General features: G+C 42.3%; 1 long non-coding RNA gene across 1 annotated transcript in view; it reads right to left on the bottom strand.

Annotated features, from left to right (window-relative positions):
• The window catches only part of LOC308569800, a 101356-nt gene extending 84952 nt beyond the window's left edge, over positions 1-16404 (bottom strand). Inside the window, exons 1-2 of the long non-coding RNA XR_014000866.1 lie at positions 16340-16404; positions 15825-16000 (exon numbers count right to left, since the gene is read on the bottom strand). This is a non-coding gene — a long non-coding RNA (uncharacterized lncRNA). The remainder of the gene's footprint in view (positions 1-15824; positions 16001-16339) is intronic.
• Positions 16405-16717: the final 313 nt, after the last annotated feature.

Raw genomic sequence — 16717 nt, 5'->3', positions numbered from 1 at the left:
GGAAGTACAGCTGAAATGGTACTTCATTCACACACTTTTCACCCAAGGAAAGATGCTCTGGAATCTTTATTCATGCAAGTAGACTCAGCGACTTCATTGAGCCTGTTGCATTTAACCAGCTATTCATATGAGTCAAGGTTTCAGGAAGAAGCCCTATTAAAAGCGGAGCCACCCAGCTTTCACACTGCAAGAGAAAGGCACAATAGATTTGCTTTTTATTGCAGTTTACCAGACAATGATCCACCAAGGCTGGGGGCAAGTCAATGGTTCTGTTCCCTTCCAGGGGTGAGGGCTGGGATCTTGTAAATCCCCCAAAGGCTAAATTAGATTAGACAAACTTAACCCACCTGAAAGCCCAATCAACCATACTCAAATAAATTAGTAGAATGCTGTTGCAGCAACAGTTGACCTTTAATTCAAAAATTAGCAATGGCATTTATTGTCAGGTACCAGTATTTTAGGTAGCTTAAGCTAAGGAAGTTTGGGGTCTAAGGTTGCCAGGTTACAATGCAGAGACTGCCCCACAACCTTTACTTCTGCTGCTGAAATTTGAGTTGGAACAGCCAAAGATTCTCTTATCAATTCTCTTTAATCCTTTGGTTTGACCTCTTCCCTCATTTACTAAGAACATAAAAACATAAGAAGGGCCAATCCAATGGTCCATCTAGTCCAGCATTCTGTACTCACAGTGGCTAAACAGATGCCTATGGAAAGAATACAAGCAGGACTGATGAGCACAGCAGCACTCTGGCCTCCTGGGGTTTTCAGCAACTGGTATTCAGAAGCAGAGCACACCCATTCAGAACATTCAGAGCTCTGCTCCCTAAAGCAGGCTGAAGGCAAGAGACTTGTGCTGTGTACACATTGCCCCTTTAAAGCACACAGAAGGGTTTCTGAACTGAGTTTTCTGCATGTGCTTTTATGCACAATGGTCCACATCTGTGATTTCTGGTAGGACTTCAAGGAGGATAGACAAAAGGGCTGGAGGAAACATCTGAAAGAGGCCCACTGAACTGAGAAATGACCTGTCCAGAACACATTATGGTTCTCTCTATCCTTTTAATGTCTATGTGTCTTTTCCTATGCCCGCTTTTCCCAGTACTCTATTTTATTCCCCTCCCATCCAGTTGTCATTTTCCCACTCACTGGGCTATTGCTGGAGTGAGGGAGTACCCCCAGAGGAGTTTTGTCTACATTTTGTTTGTACCTGGGTAAACCACAAAATTACCCTTCCCCTGCTGCTGCGCTTGTGTGTGAGAGATGCAGTTTTGGCTACATTTTGTGAGCATGTGAAGATTTGAATTAAAAAAAGAGGAAATGAAAGCAAATGGAACCTCCATATTCAGAACCAGCCAATCTCAAAATGCCAGCTGCTAGAGACAAACAAGTGAGGGCTGTTGTTTAACTATTCTTAGGTGTTTCCTAGAGATATCTTTCTGGTCACTCTTGGAAATGGTATTCTAGACTAGATGGCTCCTTGGTATTCTGAAGCAAGACACTTCTGAAGTTCTTAGCATCAACTTGAAATTCATTCCACATGCAGCACCTTGAAAAAATCTATTTTTGGCTCATTCTTATTTCAATTAAAAAGCAATGTTAAAAATGTACTTGATATGCCAATCCCAAAAGCATATAATAGGCACTAAATATCTGCAGCTTCCCCCCACCCCATACAATATAATATGTGACAACAAAAGTATTATCCTAAGGGTTTGATAGAGACATCCATGTTAGCTGAAATCACTGGGCTTTGATTGCAATCCAGACATGAAACACTTAAAGCATGCCAATTTAAGAACAGTGCCTCTTTGATCCAATTTTGCCCAGCCTTGCATCATTTACCTGTCTCTGTATAGTTTCACCAAACGATTGGCCTACAGAAAATTTTTTGAGGGCAGGGAGGAACAAATTTTAATCAGCATAGGAACATTCACTAATCTCTATAACGTTAAATTGCAAGGGGAGCCATTTCTTCACTGTCAAGATTAAGTCTCACTTTCCAGCCATTCAGAGCAATATGTATTCATTCATTTATTTCTATCCCATCCATTCTCCCCCCCCAAAAAAAACAGTTAAAGTAAAACAAAATACATAGAATAAAAACAAAGAAGCCAATTAAAAACCACTGAATACCTGCAAAGGTATTCCCAATGAGACCTCCCATTGGGGCAGCCATCAATAAAATCTCTCTCTCTCCCGCCTCCCCACCCATGTGCCCTTACTGATCAAACACAGAGCACAAAAGGTATGAGCAGGACTCCCCCCCCCCCGCCGCCGCCCCCCGCTGTTGTGGTCCTTGAACTAAAACCATTACTTTCCCTGTGGTCTGCCTCCAAAAAGAGCATTTCCATACCATGTTGCCCACCTTGATAAAACACCCAAAGTTGTGCTGTCATGAAACCATGCATTTTCCCATCCTTGCTACACATCACGGACTGCTGCCAATGGGGAAGGAATTCATGATGATGTAATATCACATAGATGAGGAGTATGCTTTACTATACAACAGGGGAGGGAAAATCCTCCACCCAGGCAAGGCAGAGGCGTTATCAGAGTTCAAGGGCATATTCCAACCAGGCAAAAATGCCCAAGAAGGGTGTAAAGAAGGGCTGGTGAGGGCTGTGACCTGCAGAGAGTCCTGGGGGCCAGATAGAAAGGCATTTGGATCCTAGATCAGAGGTTTCTGCCTCTGCTGTACAAAATAAAGTGGAGGGTTGCCATTTTCAATAGCAACCCCATATCTGTTTTAATATGCAGCTATTTCAAAGAAAAATCAAGGTGGGAAATTGCACAGATCATATCTAGGTTCAGAAATAAAAGAAAATCGAGGTTTCCTGCTATTGTTGCACATTCTGGTGCTATTGTGCACTAGAGAAGGACATGGTGTGTTGCCAAATGGGCAGTGGTTCCTTTGGATTCAGGTAGGCAACAAAGAACACCAAATTTGCTCTTTAACAGCTTTTATTCATAGGATGAAGATACAAAGAACAAAAGCAAAGGCAAATAATCTTACACCCCTTTGTGTTGCCTTTGTAGGAAAATTTTGCGTTCTGAAATTTCCATTGTCCATCTGTGTGGGAATAGGTACAGAATCTTAAGAGCCAAGTTGCAGCCCTTGTGCCAGCCTAACATCTGTGTCCGCTTCTCTCTAAGCAGGGGTGCCATTGGGACTTATATACCTTTTCCCTGCTGGTCTGCTCCCACCAAAGCGAAAGACTGACTAATATTTGGCAGGAAGTCATCACAAATAGCTCCTAAAGCTAGCTGATACTCCCTATAGCAGGTGTCAGTGTGAGATCCCTGTGGAAGTCAATCTAGGTCATCACAATTCCCATATAGAGTTGCTTCAGCAACTATTTTATAGAATAAAAAGAATTAACAACTTAAAAGCCCAGGTTCACAGGATTTCTAGGCATTACCTGGGCATGAGAGGGAGAATTGCTTGGCACCACCCTAATCTCCTCAAGATAACGATTGTCTTCCGTGGTATAGCAATATAGATGGAAAACTTCCACTTCTGACTTTAAACTAATCACAGTCCCATCTGACATCTGAGTTGGGGGGTGTCTATGGTTTGCTTAAATACTAATTAATGAGTACAATACAAGATCAAACAGAGCCTAGCTCATCCTAACAAACCAGTTTAAAGAAACCGCAGTTCTCCAGGTTTGGACATCATGGGAAACTGTGGTTTGTTTAAAATCAGAAGTTTTTGATCTCCTCCTCTAGCATGCAAAGAGCAGGAAAGGGAGAGGTGCAAACTTGAAGTTTATGCACCTCTTGACTATGCTACCACTCAGTGGATTTGTAACTGGCTGACTGACCGAACCCAAAGGGTGCTCATCAATGGTTCCTCTTCATCCTGGAGAAGAGTGACTAGTGGGGTGCCACAGGGTTCTGTCTTGGGCCCGGTCTTATTCAACATCTTTATCAACGACTTGGATGATGGACTCAAGGGCATCCTGATCAAATTTGCAGATGACACTAAACTGGGAGGGGTGGGTAACACCCCAGAGGACAGGAACACACTTCAAAACGACCTTGACAGATTAGAAAACTGGGCCAAAACAAACAAGATGAATTTTAACAGGGAGAAATGTAAAGTATTGCACTTGGGCAAAAAAAATGAGAGGCACAAATACAATATGGGTGACACCTGGCTTGAGAGCAGTACATATGAAAAGGATCTAGGAGTCTTGGTTGACCACAAACTTGACATGAGCCAACAGTGTGACGCGGCAGCTAAAAAAGCCAATGCAATTCTGGGCCTCATCAATAGGAGTATAGCATCTAGATCAAGGGAAGTAATAGTGCCACTGTATTCTGCTCTGGTCAGACCTCACCTGGAGTACTGTGTCCAGTTCTGGGCACCACAATTCAAGAAGGACACTGACAAACTGGAACGTGTCCAGAAGAGGGCAACCAAAATGGTCAAAGGCCTGGAAACGATGCCTTATGAGGAACGGCTAAGGGAGCTGGGCATGTTTAGCCTGGAGAAGAGGAGGTTAAGGGGTGATATGATAGCCATGTTCAAATATATAAAAGGATGTCACATAGAGGAGGGAGAAAGGTTGTTTTCTGCTGCTCCAGAGAAGCGGACACGGAGCAATGGATCCAAACTACAAGAAAGAAGATTCCACCTAAACATTAGGAAGAACTTCCTGACAGTAAGAGCTGTTTGACAGTGGAATTTGCTGCCAAGGAGTGTGGTGGAGTCTCCTCCTTTGGAGGTCTTTAAGCAGAGGCTTGACAACCATATGTCAGGAGTGCTCTGATGGTGTTTCCTGCTTGGCAGGGGGTTGGACTCGATGGCCCTTGTGGTCTCTTCCAACTCTATGATTCTATGATTCTATGATTCTATGCAAGCTCATTCACATAGCAGGCAATAACAGTTTTCCATTGCATCTGAATGTGGCCACTTTGGCTCGGGTTTTCTGCAAATTGCCGTTTATTCAGATTCAGTGCTAAAGAGTGGGTTTTTTTCCAGGGAAAGTCATGGGGCAAACAATAAATCGCACAGACCCATGCTTTCTAGGCACAGTACAAACAGAAGTGTGGAACAGCACTATGTTAGCAAACTATTATTTATTTAATTGCACAGACACATCTGTATGGGGCTTACAGTATACAGGATGCAATTACTTAAAATCTATTTTGTTAATTTTGGGTATCTATGGCAGTGCAGTATATTTTGGGACATTCTCCTGCCCCTTAAAATGAGGATAGAAAGCAGGTAGCCACATACTCCAACTCTTGGGACATGTTTCACTGCAATGCACAGTGAAGCCAAGGTTACAAAAAGGACATCAAAATAAATGGGAAGGAAGCAAATTAGAAAATGGAAAGAAAGAGCCTGCCACTTAATAAATATTAGGCTAGCATTTGCCTTCAGCAAAGAGTTATTCATTTATTAAATTATTTCAATTTATATTCTCCCGTGTTACAAAGACTCTTGTCAACATGTTTTTAAAAATATTAGATAAATAAAAAATGAGGTGCTGAGACATAAAAGAAAAACAAACTCAGATTGGCCTTCTGCTAGCTAAGCTCTGCAACTACCGGTAAGTGCCAGCCTATGCAAAGCAGTCTTATGAAGAAAATTCCTAAATAAGATTTACAAAGCATAAGCAAGTTGAAAAGCTATTCCTTGATGGCACCACGTCACTGAAGAAAAAGGAATCTGTGAGCGTTCCAGGAGCAACTGAGTCGCCCTCTGTGGAAATGGAACAGAGCTGGTGGGCTGGTTATCCTTTTGCTAGTGTGGGGTTGAAGACATTCTGGGGGACCATGCAGAGACTCAGGCCCAGGTCATGCTAGCCCCTGGCCTCCCTCACAGAGGGGCTCAGTCCCAATGACTCCAAACGAAATTAAGAGAAGAAGAAGAAGAAAGAAGAAGAAGAATAGTAGTTTGGATTTGATATCCTGCCTTTCACTCCCCTTCAGGAGTCTCAAAGCGGCTAACATTCTCCTTTCCCTTCCTCCCCCACAACAAACACTCTGTGAGGTGAGTGGGGCTGAGAGACTTCAGAGAAGTGTGACTGGCCCAAGGTCACCCAGCAGCTGCATGTGGAGGAGCGGAGACGCGAACCTGGTTCCCCAGATTACGAGACTACTGCTCTTAACAACTACACCACAGGTCATGCCATAAAATACGTCTTTCTGTTTAACATTGTTGCCATGCATATATATTTTTTGCCATATTGATTTATGGGACAATCTACCATACTCTCCTCTCCTCCAACCATGTGCACAGTTCTGAATACTGTACTCCCCTACCACCAATTTGTCATAGTTGTGGAAAGCTATGCACACAAATAGGCTGTACATGCTTAGAGTAGGTACCGGGTTGGCACCTTGTTTTAGCAGTATTGATTAAACATTAGGAAGAACTTTCTGACAGTTAGAGCTGTTTGACAGTGGAACGTACTAGCTCAGAAGGTGGGGGATGACTCTCCTTCGTTGGATGTTTTTAAAAAGAGGTTGAATGGCCATCAGTCAGGGATTCTTTAGCTGTGATTTCTGCATCACAGGAGGTTGAACGAGATGACCATTAGAGTTCCTTCCAACTCCACAACTGTATGATTCTGTGATTCATTCATTCATTCTCTAGAAAGCATATACAGGCTCAAACTCAGAGACTATTTGTAAGCATTGGGGAAGGGGTCATGCTAAGTGCTATTGCTCCTTAATAACGCCCTCTACATTAAAAGTGAGCATGCCATAAATAAGTCTTATAGCCTGCTTTTCTCTTCAGCAGCCCTGTTAAAGGATCTGCACTGTCTGCCAATCTGCTACTAGGCCAAGTCTGAGGTGCTTTTTTTTAGTTTACAAAGCATTCAACAGCTTGAGGACCTGGCTCTTTGAAAGACTGCCTCTTCCTTTACACACCTTCCTGGTCAGCTAAAGAGGCCCTCGTGGTGAGGCCACCCTTTACGTCGACTAAGGGGTTACTGAGAGCTGGGCATGTAGTATGGTGGTGCCCGTTATGTGGCTAGGGCTCCTATATAATAGTAAACAAGCACTGACTGTTGTTTGCTTTTGGCTCATGCTGAAGTCATTTTTATTCAGGGAAACTTCCTCAAAATAGCAATGCCAGCCTTCCATTTTGATTTTATTGGTCACGGATTACTTGTATTTCTGTGCTTTTTCATTGGATACATTTTGAATCTGCCTTCTGAAAGTGGTTGACTATACCACATATTTTGCCCCCATGCCTCAAATGTCTGAATCAGCTCTAATGCCTTTAGAAACAAGTCAAAAGCAGGTGTCAGAGACATATCTAAGGTAATAAAAGGTTTCCGACAGGAAGCCCATTCTCATCATTTGGGACAAAACGTGAAGAACAATTCATCTAAATAATGAAAACTACAGTGCGATGGAGAGTGGCAGAGTGTAATTATCCAGCTGGCACAGAGCCAGGTCACCAAGTGTTAACACCTTTAATCTTCAATCAGCAGGCCTTTCATATAAGGACAGGATTCTTTTTCTAAAAAAAAAAAAAAATCTATCTGTGGAATGAATGAAAAGACAGCTGAGGAGGAGTGGTGGTGGTAAGATTCTATCTTCTTTCTTCATTGCTTTATCACTATATATGGATGTAGAAATTCTGAAATATCGATTAACTTGCAATCTTTGAAGTTAAAAAAATGTAATAAATTGTAACATCATAGCCTGGCAAACACAATATTCCTTTATGGCAGCTCCTGATAATTGTGAGGAGCTAAAATAAGCTCAAATGCTAACAAATGGATCTCCTCAGCACACAGTGAACTTAAATGGTTGTAAAGTTTCCAAGTATTGGATAAAATTAGATTTTTCTTATTTAGATTTTTTTATTTTAAAAATCTGTCCCTCTGCCAAAGGTTCATGGTGGCTCACAGTCTAAAAAAAAGAAAAACCCCAAGAGATAGATGATGATGATGATGATGATGATGATGATTATTTATTTATTTATTTATTTATTTATTTATACCTTCCCCAGCCACTCTGGGCGGCTTCCAAAAAAATATTAAAATACTGTAATACATCAAACATTAAAAGCTTCCCTAAACAGGGCTGCCTTCAGATGTCTTCTAAAAGTCTGGTAGTTGTTGTTCTCTTTGACATCTGGTGGGAGGGCATTCCACAGGGAGGGTGCCACTACCAAGAAGGCCCTCTGCCTGGTTCCCTGTAACTTGGCTTCTCGCAGTGAGGGAACCGCCAGAAGGCCCTCGGTGCTGGACCTCAGTGTCCGGGTAAAACGATGGGGGTGGAGACGCTCCTTCAGATATACTGGACCGAGGCCGTTTAGGGCTTTAAAGATGATAGATAGATAGATAGATAGATAGATAGATAGATAGATAGATAGATATAACATTTTTGGCAATACAATGACCAAATAAATGTGCACCTTGTTCAGCAGGCCTAGAAGACGTATGTGTCTTACACAGCAATCATCTATATGTTTACTCAGAAGTAAGCTCCACTGAATTCAATGGGACTTGCTTCTAGGCAGGGATGGGCAAGCAAGTAAATACATGGCCCTCAGGACTCTCCCTGGACCACATCCCTCACCATCCTCGCTTTACCCTCTCCTTGAGTATTTTTGCTTGGCTGAAATGTGTCTGTCAACTCCTATAACATTTCTTGCTTGCCTGGATTGAGGACAGATTGGGTTAGTATGTGTAGAAACTAACCTACAGTGCAAAGAAAAAAATACAGTTCCTGATGTATGAGATTCTGCATGATGTGGATGAAGAGAGGTTTTTCTGCCTCACAAAATACTGGAACCCAGAGCCATCCAATGAATCTCAACATTAGAATATTCAAGGCAAAAGAAAGTACCGTATTTTTTGCACCATAACACTCACTTTTTTCCTCCTAGAAAGTAAGGGGAAATGTCTGTGTGTGTTATTGAGGAAATGCCTATGGGTGGCATGCCTACGGATTTTCCTCCTCTAAAAACTACGTGCGTGTTATGGTCGGGTGCGTGTTATAGAGCGAAAAATACGGTATTCTTCACATACCAAATAAGGTACAGTGGTACCTCGGGTTAAGTACTTAATTCGTTCCGGAGGTCCGTACTTAACCTGAAACTGTTCTTAACCTGAAGCACCACTTTAGCTAATGGGGCCTCCTGCTGCCACCGCACCGCCGGAGCCCGATTTCTGTTCTTATCCTGAAGCAAAGTTCTTAACCTGAAGCACTATTTCTAGGTTAGCAGAGTGTGTAACCTGAAGCATATGTAACCTGAAGCGTATGTAACCCGAGGTACCACTGTATTAGCGGCCACAAGATGCAGTGATGGCTGTACACTTGGCCAGTTTAAAAAGAGGATTAGACAAATTCATGGAGGCTGTGGCTATCAATTGCTACAAGTCATCATAGTTATATTCGCCTTCCTCTGTCAGAGAAAGCATGCCTCTTTATGCCAGTTGCCGGAAATCACAAGGAGGGAAGATGTTGCATGCAAGCTTCCCAAAGACATCTGAGAACAGTATGCTGGACAACATAGGCCTTTGGCCTGATATAGCAGGGCTCTTGTCAGGATCCTAGGTTATGTATTTCCCTACCTTCGCTGATTTACAAAGCAAGTTGTTCTATTTTAAAGTCACAGGAAGTAGACGCCTCACACATTTTAAATAAGAGATCTCCCACCTTACACAAAGCCACTTTACAGAATCAAGTAATGAGTGAGCTTTCCTCAGTTTAGCAATGTTGATAGCAAGATTAATTATCTTTCTGTTGCGATGCAAAAGCTGCCACAATGATGTGTCACTGCCACTTAACCAGCAAAGGCTTATTCATCACAAGTGACAAGCCGGCAGCAAAGTGAAATTCTTGTTCCAAGAGTTGTCTCTATGGCTAAAGGTGCTTTGAACACAATAGTTCCCTCAAAGCCGGATGAGGACGTGAAGGAGGAGGAGGGAGGAAAGAAATAGAGAGGAGAAAGACGGAGAAGTACTTGAGCCAAAGAAAATGAGTGGAAGAATTTAAGCAATTTGATTTAAAACAACAACAAAAAACCCTGACCTTTTCAGATTTAATCTGAACACCCATTAGGTAAAGAGGAAACACTGTTTTGCTTGTTTGTCTCATTTGAATTAACTCAAATTCCTGCTAAGAACAACAAAGCACTTTCTTTGTCCTCCTTAAATTAAAAGCTGGGGAAGGCATGTTTACAAACAGCTTAATTGCTTTCGTGCAAATACTGTGTAACATTCCAACATCCTGTTAAAAAAAACCCTTTGGATTTTCACATGTTCCTCTTCAAGGTGCAAAGTTGGAGTTGGTGAGTAACTTGATATTAGTGCCACTGTGCTGTGTTTTACAAGCAAATTGTAGCAAGGGAAGCTTTCGCTTACCCAGTGATCTGTCTAAAAACATAATGGATTTTCTGGCATGCTGTGGCCTTTCAGACAGAAAACTAGCACCTCAGGGAGAAAGGTTCCAGCCCTGGAAAATGAGATTAGCCACTTGCAGTCTGAAGTGGAACAGTTCATTATACCACCCCAGGATTCTTCTGATATTGTCCTGCACTTGTTGACAGGGGCTGAGAGATAACGATGTTGGCCAGTTAACAACTACCTGCTTCTCCGAACAACCTGTTTATTGAGCATTCATCCTGATTTGCTTGCACAAAGTTTATGCAAAGAACTGGTCATTATTGAACATTTATTCCAATTTGTTTGCAAGCAATGAGCATTCATCCTGATTAGCTTGTGGGATATTTACACATCTTCCCAGCAATCATTTGTTCATTCCAGCCTTTTCAATGAATTTCCCCATCACTTTCTTAACTGCAAACAGTCTAATTCTTTTTTAAAGTAGATTTGTTGCGCTAGGGTGACAGATCATTTAAAACTACTTTCATTGCACAAATGTGCATTTCCAGTAGGCACTTAAATTACTCTCACAAAATACTGGCAGCACTTTAAATGAAGTTAACTTGTGCTGGAATTCTAGTTAAGGATAGCCCAGCAGGAAGAAACACACAGTAAAATACAAAGTATCTAAAAATAACTAAAGTCAACTTGTTGATAGTAGAAACAACACAGTTTATCAGTTATTAACATGCTGGGAGGTAGGAGAGGTGCAGGTGAAAGAACACACCTCAAAGCTCAAAAAGCATTGAGCAAAGCACCTACAGAAGTGCTATTTAGCACAGGAGACACTTAATAGCCTCTTTCAATTAAACACCTCTCACTGCTGAAATTAGCTCCATGGCTTAATGAAACCAGCTGGCTGAAAGAATTTGAATGAACACAACATGCTCACAAGGATAAGTGTGACAACAAATAGTTAATTGATTTATCCGTCATCTAAAACGGTTTCTGGGGCTGAACTGACTTGTAGTCCAAAACAACTGGAGGGCACTAGGTTTGGGAAGGCTGATCTAAAAGCACTGCTCACTCATACAGCTGTAGTGATATAATGGGAAATTTGCCACTACATTTCTGTGGGTCTTGCATCCATCAGTATGTGGTTCTAGGTGTCCACTTCCCAGTAAAGGTTTGTTCTGTTGCTGGTAAGATCCAAGGACAGTTCCACAAATGAAGAAACTTAGCACTTAATCTCATGCGAGCATAAATACACCCTTTAAAACACAAGAGAAATGGCTGAACTTTACCATTAGGCTTCCATAAAACCACATTGCGTACAATCCCATAAAATGAAGTTAATATGTAATTGTAATCATAAAAATTACATTAAAATACTGGTATTGTCAACTTAATGGCACCATAAAAGAAACTGCTATAATGGCAGTCTTTGTTAGCCCACTTGCATCACTATTAATTAAAACCTAGCCTTTAAATTTGGACCCTTTGGTAGCTAGAAACATTGCCAATGTTCATGGGAGATTTCATGCATATAGCAAAGTATAATGGGAAAACCTTTCTTTCAGAGCTGTGAGCATAAGTGTAGGCTGATCTACACGTGGACAGAAACTGCATGCTCTGATATGCCATGCCACTTCAGATTAGAGGTGGGGAACAGGAATAGGCTGTGTACCAGATCTGGATTTAAGATCTAGATTTGGGATTTGGTCAGATCTAGGAAAGCAGAAGTTCCAACTAGACAAGGATAATGAGGTTCTGGTCACTTAGTTTCCCTTCAAGAGCCCCCATTTTGGTAGTTCAATCATCTCCCCATTAGTAGTTATTTTATACTACAAATGTTCGGGGGGGGGGGGTTGTCCTGCGTTCCTTACACTATAGTGCAAGAGTGCCCCTCCAAAAGGCACTGGCAATAATGTTGGGGAACCATCACAGAATAACTAATAAAAATGTATGATGGGTGGACTGTCCAGTATAAATCAAGGAAATACAGCCCTTCAAAGATAAAGGTTCCCTATCCCTGCAAGAACAACAGCGTATTTGTCACATTAGGCAAGTATTCGCCTTTCGCACTGCTCCATCCCCAGTAATGGCCAATGGGAGACCAGTCACATTCAGCAAGGAAATCTATTTCCCCAATAGAGCAGAGAAGATCAGGAGACATGCCACAGGCCCAATAAAAGCTTCTAGGTGAGGCTTGCTCACTAGCCTGACTCTGAGCAAACAGGTGTCTGCTCCTGCTGGCTATGAATCTCCATAAACTTGTTCATCCTCTGACCTTGTCTTGCCCTGCCCTGTCCCGTCCCATCCTCAGTGTAACAAGAACTGCAATGGGCTGTAAGAAGGTTGACTTCTGCTATTTGAGCTAGTGGAGCAACATGCAACGTGGGGAAGAACCATAGCTCAGTGACTAAGCACATAAGTTTTGAATGAACAAGCTCAGTCCTGAGCATCTCCAGGCAGCTGGCAATGGGAGACACCTCCCTGCCCAAAATGGTGGAGAGCTGCTGAAAGTCAGAGGAGGCAGTATTGCGCTAGGTGAACCAATGGTCTGGTTCAGTATAAGGCAGCTTCAGGGATAAATATGCATAAGATAGCAGAATGGTGAACCCAACCCTACGTATGCTAAAGACAGATCACTTTATTAAAATTTCATAGCACATTCTCTGTTGCTTACATCAAATGTCATTTTGATGCCAGAGGTGTTGCTGCTTTCATCATCCCCTAAAATGAGCCTGGGCTGGGGGGGGGGGGGCTTACTCCAGCTAAAGAAATATGAACGGCAATGAGTCACAAATGCCAGGGGAACTCCTTCGTCAGTTGGTTGATGCCAGAATCCTGGTTCTTTTTTTCCCAAGCCAGCTGCCAGTTTCCTTTGGAACATGATGCTGGGAAGTGGCCAACTGCTTAACAAAAACTCATTTAATTTAGAGAGACTTTCAGTTTTATACTCAATAAACTGAGACAGCAGTTCGCTTAAAAAAAAATATCTGCGCGCATGCAACACTTGCAAAACACACACACAGCCCCCCCCCCAAAAAAAATCCTTAGGTAAGTTCTCTTTTCAGAAAGGAAGAAAGAAAAAAGAAAAGAGAGGGGGAGACAGAATCCCAGTGAACCACTGAAAAACAAAGTGGGTACAGTGTGTAGATGGGGAATGTAAAGGAAGATGACCGCCTAAATGTGGCTGCTTTAGCAATGGGTGACATTTCCAGTGGGCACCGGAACAACTAGATATTTTACGAATGTCAACTTGTCCCTGCTGCACTGGAGTGCTGTATGTCACGTAAATGAAACAGAGCCTCCTGAGTCAAAATCCTTTTTCAACTGGAAAAGGTCATACCAGCAAAGAGAGAAAAGGCGAGTGGACAAATGCACGTTATGCACACAGAGACCCAAGAATGAACTGACAGGAAAGTTAAAGCCAAAGAAGGCAGCAATTCAGTTTTCTTCATGGACAACCAATACAAGACAGAGCGTTAGATTATATGAAGCAAAATCATACCTTTATTCTGTTATGCACCTGAAACCTGTTGTGGGATGTACTACACACTTTCCTTACGTTCCATTGCTGGGCAGGATATAATAATGTTGGGTTGCTAAGGTCTTGAAACTTTATGTCCTATTCATGGGCATAGCCAGGGAGGGGCAGCTGCCCCCCTAAATCAATAAAAAACAATAAAAATACATAGCTAACTGAGGTTCTGCCCCCCCCTCAACAAAGGCCTGACCCCCCCAACAAAAATTCTGGCTATGCCCATGGTCCTATTTCAGTTAGCCCGAGAGCCCACTGAGCAAGACTTGAATGAACCTGATCTGGAGGGGAAGGTGCCCAGCAATGTGAAAAAGGTATCAGGGTTTTTACATGTGTCTGGCCTGCCTTTCTATAATAATTGCTAAGGCAGGTCACCTTATATCAAATTTACAATACCAATACAAACCAAATATCATGAAAATTAAACAAGAGAAGGTTTATTCACTTTCACAATTTTATTGATTTAAAAAATGGAGAATGACAATGTAACAACAAGGAATAGTATGCATACACACAGAATACAACAATCAATGTAACAAACTAGAAGGGGAAGATGAGGGAAGTTGGGGGGTGGGAGCTGGGGAATTGTTTCTCTTTTTCTTTTTTCTTACTTTTTCTTAATACTCTAACTTCCTTATGAGATAATATGTATTGCAATGAACATAAAATTGTAAAACCCAATAAAATCTTTTTTAAAAAAAGAAAATTAAATGAGATAAACAGTTTTAAAGGATGGGTTTTCATGGGGGAAGCTTGAGGCAAAACAGCAAAGGCCACCGCTAAGACACGGAGCATGATAGTGCAGGCCTCTGCCTGGAAAGAGAAGGGCAAAGGGTAGGTGTAGAGAAGCCCAAAATACAACAAGAACCTAAGAAGAGCCTGATGGATCAGGCCAGTGGCCCATCTAGTCGAGAATCCTGTTCTCGCAGTGGCCCATGGGAAGCCCATGAGCAGGATCTGAGCACAGGAGCACAACATTAAAAGCAATGTTAAATGATGTACATTTAAACAGCAGCAGCTACAAATCCATAAACAGTATCCATATCCATGAAAATAAAGACAAAGCATTACAAGGCAGCGTAACGTAGAGCCACCTATTCATAGAACTGCTCACCCAACTTCACTCTCACCATCCATTTCATGGCCGGCATTTAGTACCTCACACATTATCCTCGTCAGCTAGCCGCTCACATGCCACAATATTAAAGGTTCTCCCCATCTCACTAATGGGCCCTTGCCCCACATGCACTGAACCATCATAACCTGGGCCCAGACCTTTAAATAGTACAGTGGTACCTCGGGTTAAGTACTTAATTCGTTCTGGAGGTCCGTTCTTAACCTGAAACTGTTCTTAACCTGAAGCACCACTTTAGTTAATGGGGCCTCCTCCTGCCACCGCGCCGCCACCACGCAATTTCTGTTCTCATCCTGAAGCAAAGTTCTTAACCTGAAGCACTATTTCTGGGTTAGCGGATTCTGTAACCTGAAACGTATGTAACCTGAAGCGTATGTAACCCGAGGCACCACTGTAATGCCATAAATGCAACATAAAAACAAAGACAACACGCGGACTCCATTTTTCATTGGACGGTCTGTTACAAAAAGTAATCTGACGCCTTCTCAAAGAAAGCTCCACACAGAGAGCGTTACACACAGATATGGTGTCAAGGCATGAACACAAATGTATAGCATGTATAACCCCATTGACTTGGGAGTATTGTTGTTTTGTATTGTTCTTAATGTTTCTTTGTTTATCAACACTCTTCATTATGGGTCCCTGCAGAGACCAACAGCAAAGGACTTCTATGAGGTGAAGAACATAAAACTCACTCTCAAAAAACCCCCAAAAAAACCCCCACACAGCAGTACATGAATAAGGAGCTTGTTCCTTTTTTAATTCCTAACAAGGAACTTAACAGCACTGAGGAAATTCGAATTGCTTTTTAATACTCCAGGGAAACTTTACTACTAACCTGTTCTTGAGGGTTTGGGGCCGTCCAGAAAGGTGGCAACAGGAATCACCTGTTCTGAGGTAAAATAAGCCAGTTGCCCATAATGGTGGCTGCTCCCTGCCTCAATTCTACCACTGAGCATGTGCAGCCTTGTTAACATGATATGTAGAAAGCAGGCTACACTTGCTTGCCAGTGACTGTCTACAGTGGTGCCCTGCAAGACGAATGCCTTGCAAGACGAAAAACCCGCTAGACGAAAGGGTTTTCTGTTTTTCAATGCGCTTCGCAAGACGAATTTCCTTATGGGCTTGCTTCGCAAGACGAAAACGTCTTGCGAGTCTTGCAATTTTTTTCACTTCCCCCCCTTTTTCTAAGCTGCTAAACCGCTAATAGCCTTTTAGCTGCTAAGCTGCTAAGCCTTTAATAGCCGCTAAACTGCTAATAGCGCTAATCCGCTAAGCGGGTTGCTTCGCAAGACGAAAAAACCGCTAGACGAAGAGACTCGCGGAACGGATTATTTTCATCTTGCGAGGCACCACTGTATTTTAAAGGTGAATGAATGAATGAAAGGGGAAGCGACTACAGAATTATTTTTTGTAGTTCCACTACTCTACAAATGTGCTAGCAAATGCCAACGCTTACCGAGTGCCTGTTTTGTTCAGTTTCGGTTTCAGTTTCTGTTAATTGGTTCTCGTGGGAAACTTGCAGATTCTAGCTTCACCAATTAACTCAAGCTGGTGTCAATTTACTCTTGGCAGAAAGCCCAGGTCTGCTTGACCTAGAAACTACTCACTCTGATTGGTTAACGAGCAGCACTCAACTCTGTTATCTAGGGATTGCTAGCACAGTTTGATGTGAGGTGTGTTTGGAGTTAGAAGTGCTGTGTATGGTTTTGAGAGAGAGAAAGAAAGAGG

Source organism: Podarcis bocagei (genome assembly GCF_964188305.1).
Source record: "Podarcis bocagei genome assembly, chromosome: 12".
Lineage (NCBI taxonomy): Eukaryota > Metazoa > Chordata > Lepidosauria > Squamata > Lacertidae > Podarcis > Podarcis bocagei.
Note: the sequence above shows the minus strand (reverse complement) of the source record. Positions and strands in the feature narration are given on the sequence as shown.